The following is a 9,289-nucleotide window of genomic DNA, read 5'->3' on the forward strand; positions in this document are numbered from 1 at the left end:
TAAGATTTTGAGTATTTTTTTTTTTTTTTTTTTTTTTTTGGAGAGGTAGTCTATGGTCCTTGGAACAATCCATGTTTTAGTCTTTGAAAAGAGACACCATCCTCCTATAGTGAAAGAGGTAATCAAAAACCTTTCTCTTTCATGTGCTTTTTTGGCAGGAGAATAAAATATGCTTGCTGGCTTGTACTCCATTGTTAAGCAGGAGAAGATGCAAGATAGTGTATGCAATGGGGGGTGGGTGGGGTGGTAAGAGAGCTTGGGAGTGCGTTGAAATTCCAATGGGCAGGGATTTTGTTTCCAAAGCAGAGTGAGTTTCCAGAAAGCCTGAAACTTGTGTTGTGCAATTCCATTGAGGGTGGAGGCAGGGAGGGAATGGAGGAGAAAATGGAGTAGAGGCATTGGAGTGAGATTTGAAAACCTTAGCAAGCTGCCATCATCAGGTCAAAGCTACCACTGAGTTAATGATGTTAATTTGCAATTTTTGAAAGCCATGGAGACATGTCATGGCCAACTATGTGCTATGAGATATGAAAATTGCATGAAAATTAAAAGGACAGCAAATTCAAAGAATGCTTTCACTATCTATCTATTCCAGCCACTATCACAATAAGATAAAGCAAACACGAGCGTTGTCCCAATTGAGATTCTCAAATAAATAATCTAATTTGGCAATGAGTTGCTCATGCAGCATGAATCACTTTTCCAGTGAACGTTTGCCACTGCTACTCAAAACAATGTATTTGGGTCAGTCAGTCCTGTGAGAGGCAGAGGGATGCCACCCAAAGGCACAAGCACTCTGAGGCACCATAAACATAACCAGTGTGCATCTTGGCCATGACACAGCACTAGCGCATATTTAAATTAATTGAAAATTAAACAAAAGCCGAGTCTGTGCAGCAGTTCTGACCACCCAGAGGCACATGGTGGTGGCAAAACAATATGCACGAAAGAAAATCATTAACAATATTGTTCACAAATACAATTTCAGCTTTGGCTGTTTTTTGCAAGAGAGAGATGCTGCTGTTTTGTTTCAGCTTTTTTGTGTGTGAGTTTTGCAAGAGGTCTTTAGTCCTGGTTCACAAGGGGAACACGCAAGAGATACACAGGAAAATCTACTCACATCAGAACAGTATTTAAATATCTCATTTTAGCCCAAAAGATGCAGAGGGGCGGGAGGGTGTAACTGCAGACAGGGCCTGCCCTACATTTTTGAGTTTCTAATCCTCAAAATGATGCTGAAGGGAAGCACAAGCTAGTCTGCCCTACAGTCAATACACAAACCATTTCCTTTTTTCATGATTCCCCTTATGCAGCTTCAAACTGAACCTCATTTCAGTCTCATTTCATTGAAAAACAAGCTTTATGAGATATCTTCAGTTTGCTTCACCCAGAAATAGAGATTTTAGAATCGTGGCCTTAGTCTAAGTGTCTCTAGGACACTTTTCCACACGCTGACACTTTGTAGAGGCTTTTTGTTGCATCAACAGCCATTAAGGGAGGGATCCTCCTGCCCCTCGCTAGAGATGTTGGCTCTTTGGCCAGACTGCCCAGCTTTCACATATTGTTTTCAACGACTGAGTTGTTGGAGACAAGTCAGTACGAAAAGCTCTCTTCTCTGCCACCATCCTGGCTCTTAGACAGAGAGCAGAGAAAGGTGTGTGTTCACTGCACAGGCAGACAGGGACAACACTGAATTGATTTATTCAGAGCTTTTGTTTCTCTGTACAGAGAAGGCAGTTGGAAATAGCTTTCAGACTATTGGATGATTTATAGTGAAGTCAGTGTTTCACCTTTTAATCCAGGTGAAGGATTTTGAGGTATTTTATAAAATATGTGCAATTTGACTTGATTTTGTGAATTAGAGAGAATCTCAAGTAGTCACTTCAATTAGTTTAGCACTTGTTTTACATTTACAGTATATATGAAGGAGGAGGAGTAAAGTGAATGAAATTTGTGAGTCTAAAATTCGAGAGAGGCCTTCTTGTTGTGCATGAGCTTTAATGGTCCCACCTCTGCTCTGAAGAACTTTACTTGCCAATTGTAAATGTGCATACCTAAATCACACAACTTCAGTGACATTTAGCACTTCCTCACCATCTGCTAATTTTCTAAGTGTTGGAGGAGGGAACGGGCACCATTAAAACTGGTGTATGTAATGTAATATCATTTTATTTCACACAATTAAACACTGAACTGATTGTGGCTCTACATGATCACTTTACATCTGTTGATACTCCTGGGTTTTGTTTTTTTAATAAAAAAAAAAAGTGAGATAGAATAAAAATTCAATCATGTTCCTTCCTTGGCCCTCACTTGTTTCAACATTTTCTTATATAAAGTCTAGTGTGCTGGCCTTAAATATGAACAGGAATAATTAGTGTATTCAAAATAAGACATTAAGCTGAGCTTCCACCAAGAAATTAGACAGCAAAGACAGCGGGAAATCATTATTGATGCAAGTCCAGCTGGTCAACGTGGAATCTAAACTAACTTCAACTTGATGCAGATGCTATTGAGTAAGGTGTGTTTGGCAACACAGTGTCAGTTGACTGAATGAGTCATTCTTGATTTGTGGCAACTTGTGAAAACTCCGAGCTTTTTGTTCTCCTGACATGAGAACCCAGTGCTTTGTTATGTGTTATGTGAACATACAGTGTGATGAATCTTTCAGTTACCAACTGAGCTGAATTAAACAGATCAGGCTGTTTCTTGTGTCTTCATCACGTTTCAATAAAAACAAATATGCTTTCCTACTACTAATATTATTACTACTACTCCTGCTAATACTAATCATCATCGCTCTTGTTTTATTAAAATGTCTCCTTCAGGGTTGGGAGATCAGAGGGTCTGACTGAGCCTGTGGCTGCCCTTCAGAAAAAAGACGTATTTGAATGACAATAATTATGCAGTATTTATGCGAGTGTCCTGCCAAAATTAATCCTGGCTCTTACAAGACTATAAATGCAGAGTCACACTAAGGGCAGACAAATCTCCACAGATGGGGGTGAAAATTGACTCTGTTCACTGACAATAAATGTAAGGAGGTAAGTAGCTCATGTGAGTACATCCAATTTGGATTGCCCCCTCAACAAATGCAGCATTGCTTATTTTGATTAACACTGCAGAGATTATTGTTCACTGTGACCTACTGAGTGAATGTGCACAAAAAAATTTTATGCACATCCAACTCATCCATAAGTGATTAAAAAATATAAACAAACATCAGTAATATGTTTAAGTAAAGGATAGTTAATCATTCAGATCAGCATGATCTCAATGCATATCGACAATTCTAATTTAAAAGTGGCATATTTTGTAAAAGAGCTGCACTGAGGCAATGCAAAACAATGAATAAACATTCTACCTGAAAGCACTGGGACAGGAAAGGAAGAGTGCTCAGTTATTTCATAATGCAACTAGTATGCAGAAACTGGGGTGCCCTCTGTTACAGTGCTCAATGGAACTAGGCCCCAAAATGCAGACTCAGACTAGGCTGAGGTTTAGAAAGTCTTTAACAAATAACAGTACAAAAAAAAAACCAAGCTGTGTATCTGTGGTGCTGGGAGCACTCAGGTGAGTCAGACAGGCAGGCGAGACTTAGGTGGAGCTGGGGACGAGGCAGGCAGGCAGGCACAGTGGTGTTTTTAGCATGTAGATGTCAACCACTGTGGAATCAGTTTCTCCACTGGTGGTTCAGGTCCATCTCCATTTTTCTATTCATTTATACTCATTACCAGGAAATAGCCAGAGGCAGAAGCAATTTAAACAACTGTAATATAAAGCCCTCAAATTCATTTCTTGTCACACTATTTTGGTTTTGTCATCAGCAATCAGCAGGGATGGAACATTTAAGAGTGCTGTGGTCACAAGCAAACACAATAGTGGTTAGTCATTAATCATGGTCCCTTATTGTTTTTACTGTTATTTACCAAATTCAAGGACTTTAATTTTGAAAGATGCAGTAATTTGAAATGTATTATTCTTTTGTCCAAAACAACAATAAAAAACAAATTAGGATGAACTGTGAGTCTATGGGTAAAGGAATTTCAGTGATCAGATTACTTATAATTTAAAAAAAATAAATAAATATGCCTTGTTCAAATGTGATTTTTGAAAAGGAAATGGTATAAAGTGACATCATTTCAAACAGATTGAGACAAAGGTTCCTTGTGATGCAGATCATGATAATAGTGCTGTTAAAATTCTGCTGTGGGAGAGTAAGCACTGGTAGAGCCTGACAAATGACTGAAGCAGAAATGAAGTTGACATTTGCAAAACAAGCAGCAAATGTGCAGCTTCTTTTCTCTGTGGATGGATAGGAAAGACAGCCTGAGCACTGTTCCTGTCAAAAGTCCTTTTGAGAGCTGAAGGCAGCTGATAGAATGATCTTATCTTTGATCCACTTTATGCCTTCTGCTTAATCTAAAGCTGCTAAAATGGGCCTCTGGTAAGATGCAAGGACGAACGTGCAGCACAGTAACTGGCTTGTTTACTTGTTTGTTCTTAAAGATTTAGCTCAAAGATTTTTGTCATCTCCTGGTTGAATGAATGATGTTGAAGGTGCATAATATGTCTTTTCAAGGACATATTTTATGAAAGTGGCTGAACTTTCACAAATAAGTGAGAGAGATGACATCATTTCCTGTCACCATCTTTACTTTTCTGAAAGGCAAACTCTTTCACCCAAAAACTGACAAAACCACATCCATCACCCGGACTATCAGCACAGGAACCCTGCAGAGATGTATCCTCTCCCTGCTGCTGTTTTCCCTCTACACTAATGTCCGCAACTCGTAGGACCTCTGTATTAAACTCCTACAGTTTGCAGATAACACAATTTTGTTTGCACATTCTTTTCTTTTTCTTGTTCTCTCAGTTTTATCTTGTTTAGCTTATGGAAGAACATTGTACATACACATTGAGAGCCACTGTACCGGAGTCAAATTCCTCATGTGTCCAACACACCTGGCCACTAAAGGTGATTCTGATTTTTCCTGGAACAGACCAGATTATTTTTAATTCCACATCATTAAAAGAGTCTGAGGATTTGGGAGATACCTTAAGACTTTGGGTGAGTGTTATGAAATTACGGTACAGGGTTAAAATGGTCAGTAAGTTTCAATTTTATATATTCATGACTCAAGTGTATGTAATACAAACTGAGGGGAATGGTGCCGAATGCTCACTACTGCTAGCAAACTTTAGATGGCTAATTCTGTGCAACGATACTGAGTCGCTCTGTTGTTTGTTATGTCTTTTACAATTAGTCCTGTAATTGTCACTCATGCCTGAAATGTCCATTATTTAACAAATGTTCTAATTTCAAATAATACTTTTTTGTATTCATCTAGTGAAATGAACATACATTGAATGACACTTTAACATTTATTTTCTCCTTTCTCTCTGTAGAAATGCACATTACTGAGCTCATCACCAGAAAACCTGAATCAGCTAGTGAGAGATTTTTAAACTTCTTTATGCCTCAGCTATTTCCAGTAAAGACAAATATGTAAATACTTTGGAGAGAATGAAAAAATTGCATGCCTCATGTAGCTTTGACTGCAACAATTTCTCTGCTGGCTAAAGATCTACTGAAAGTGTAAAACTGTGTCTTTCCCCTTGCTTTTCTGTTCCTTCAAGCTAAAAGCCAACTACTGCACCAGATAATGACCTGGACTGGCTATTTTCAAAGTGCTAGGGGAGCTGATAATGGCCACTGTCACAGTCTGTCAGCAAAGGCAGGTAATGCCTGTGTGTCACCTTATTGTGAGACTGGTCAATTAGGGTTGCATCCATTCCAGGCTGTGGCAGATAGGCTCCAAGGGCACTGATCTCAAAATGACCGGCCTTTTTTGTTCATAGTGAGAGTGGTGATTACCAAACAGTTCACCAAACAGTTCTTCTGTTGAAAACAGCTGTACTATGTAAGTAAATATTTGTACAGGTCTCTGAGTGCTACACCTGTTACATTTTGAAAATGATGTCCAGACTCCAAACTGTAAGGTCAGTCTATAAAAGGCCAGCTGACATGTGACAGTCTTCATCTATTGTTATGCACTGTTCTTTATTCTTGATTTTTTTTTCTTTTTTACCACAGAAACGCTTTATAAACAACAGAGCTGTCCTTGCATCACATGGCTTCTTTTTGATTTTACTTTTCTTCTTGTTTAATGTTCAGCTTCTTGCTAGACTCTTTATTTGTGGGGAGGTTTTTTACTGACACGCCAGGGAATAACTCCTCTACATCAAAAGACAGCTTTAGACTTCTTTCCTCAGCTTGCACTTAGGCTCTATTATGCACATAATTTCTACATTTCAGCCTACTCATTAAGCTGCTATACCTCACAGAAACACTGCTGGGCCCTCATCACAGCTGCAGCCATACCGCCTGAGGCTGAGTTACCTGATGGCTGCAGCCTACAGTGTAATGACTGAGTGCTGAAGGTAGTCTTCTGTCAGTCAAGTGTCCTCTCGCATGTTTCTGCACAAGTGCCACCAAGAAAAATGTCTGATACTTGACAAATTCTGAATTAAAAATAAGACACCAATACTTTTTTTTAGCCTGTAACCCCTCAATAGCCCACAAACAAAGATACAGTGTTTATTAATTCTGCATCTGCACAAATTTTATGGAGATTTGTGAGTGATCTGGCTGCCAAGTGAGCTTTTGTCAACATAGCCATACTTCAGGCTGAGTTTCAAAGGTGTGAAAAACGTAGCTCTTTCCATTCATTTCTATGGGGGATTGCATTCACTGCAGTCGACCTCTGCACCACAGGGGGCTGGGAGAAATTGGTGCTAAGGGAGAGTAGGATGCATTAGCAGAATGGCTAACCAAAACTCAACAGGGGCTGGAAATGCCAATGTTGACTTGTCACAGTGTGGCCTGCTGTGGGAGGGAGTCTCCATAGGTGACAAACTCAGTGGATCATTTAGGACTTACAGGTATAAGTACTGTAAAAACTAAATAAATTGGTGTTCTGGGACAAATTGGACAAGGTCTCAGTCTCAGAAATGTACAGCAAAGGTTGATTAAGAAATAGGTTTATTAAAGATATATTGAGACAAGATGAATAAAATAACACAAACTGATTTGATACAAGTAAAATGTTCTTTCAACAAATTTGACATATATTGAATTCTATCTGACTGTGTGCCAGACTTTACCGACTCTTCTTGATTTTAATGAGCAAGAAAACAAGTGAACTAAATCAGAAACATAAAACTGTTTCCATGACAAAAATCCATATAAGTATGAGCTAGATTTACATATTTTGAAATAGCCATTTTCCTGGCTATTTCCTAGCAATTTCGTCATATTACTACATAGTTAACTGCCAGTAAATTAAAGGGTTACCTAACTTGGACAGCTACTGTACATGCACTATAATTTGCTGACCTAATCTCTATATGCTCAAACAGGAGATCTTTTTCATACATAATAGCAGTTATTTCCCTCATATACTCAACTGCAGGTTAATAATTCATTCTTGTTTGTTCACTCTCAGCTGCTGCAGCCAAGGATTTAAATGATTGGGTGCAACGCCAAGCATACCAACCTCAGGAGAAAAATATATTTGCATTCTGACTTGATGGTCTTTCTGCTGTAGCTAAACATGGACAATAACCTAGCCACTGGCTGGGACTTAGTGATGCTAGCACATAATATTCTGCCTCCACACCCCAAACTTTTTTTCCAAGTAAGCCTGTGGTTTTCTACACTGTCTACACTTTTTGCCCCTTGTCTGCTTTGGAACAATTTGCACTTCACCACTTTCACTTGATGATGGATTTTTTTTTCTACAACCAATTTCCACTTTCTGGGGCTGTTATTTTGTTCCTTTGTGGTTTGCTGCAGCCAAGATCCGGGCCTGTATGACCCTGATGTTCTTGCCCCACGTCATCCCTCCATCTATTATCACTTGTGCTTGCAGTACTTTAGTTCCATTGATTTCAAAAGTAGCTTCAATACACTTCTTGCTAGTTTCAGTCAGCATCCTCTCCCATCTTAAGGGTCTCACTGTCTGTATTCGACTCCAGAGCTCCTTCCTTGCGAGTAAGTCCAGAACATTTACAAAGAGAAGCTGCTCATTCCTGTTGGTGTCTTATACACCATCACTGGCGGCGACAGTAAACCCATTAGTCCGTCTTAAGCTTGCTTTGCAACACAACCCTCTTTATGCACTCTAAAGCTCTTATCATAACTAGGGCTCTATTCTCCTGCCACCGCAATTTCTACATGGCCTCATCCGCAGTTTTTATACAATTTTTTTCAGGAGCATTTCTACTTTTTGTTGCGCATTGGTGTGTTTGGTATGAATGTTCTGACGATGAGGTGGGAGGAGTGCAGTTAAGGCCGTGTGTGATAATTGGCACATGGCATACATTACAGGTGTGTTTGCAGTTTTCCCGACAGGCACTTGGGCTGGGAGGCAGGAGACCAGGTACCCATATGTATTTTCATGGACACACCAACATAAAAATTAACCCTTAAATCCACAACTGAGTGGCTGGAATTCACTATGAATAATTTATTGCTTATCATGAAGATTATTTTTAAATAGTCCTCAGTATGTGGCTACAGATATGAATATGGTCAAACAGTGTTGGTGCACGTCAGGACACACCATCTGTAGCCTACTTACAAGATGCAGGCAGAGGTGATCAGCAGTCGTTAGGGAATCCAAATCCTTGTTAAAATATTATATATAATAACATATGAAGGCAGCTCATGAGCCAAGATTAATAACAAACACCCTGCAGACGTCTCCATTAATCCTGTTACACAGCAGGCAACGTCAGCCCGACCTCACTGTGCCTGCTGTCACTGTTAAGTTATAGTTTCTTCAGACTCACACAAACGTACCTCCGTTATTACCACGGGGATATACAGTACGTTGTGTCTTTTTACATTTTATGGTGGTTTGATCAGCTTTGAAAGCAGCTGTAGGTGAAGATAAAGTGGACGGTACATCCACAGGCTGTGCGCTCTGGTGGTCCACAATCAAATTACACTACGTTTATAACTGCTGCTGGTTACAGGACCAGAGACTTTCTTTCAGTGATATTAGCATACTACTGGGTGAATATTTATGTGCAGTACTTCTACATAAATAGTTTTGTCTCTGTCAGTTTAGGAATGGAGAACATAACTGGCAGGAGGAGATGATATGGGGGAAGAATCCTTCCTCTCATATTTCCATGTCATGACATCAGTGACATCAGTCAGTCAGGGTTCTTGCTACCTTATATTTAAATCTACCTACTCTTTGTAGATTTTTTTTAAGAA

This window comes from Monopterus albus, unplaced genomic scaffold, assembly GCF_001952655.1.
Source record: "Monopterus albus unplaced genomic scaffold, M_albus_1.0 scaffold3.1, whole genome shotgun sequence".
NCBI classification, from domain to species: Eukaryota; Metazoa; Chordata; class Actinopteri; order Synbranchiformes; family Synbranchidae; genus Monopterus; species Monopterus albus.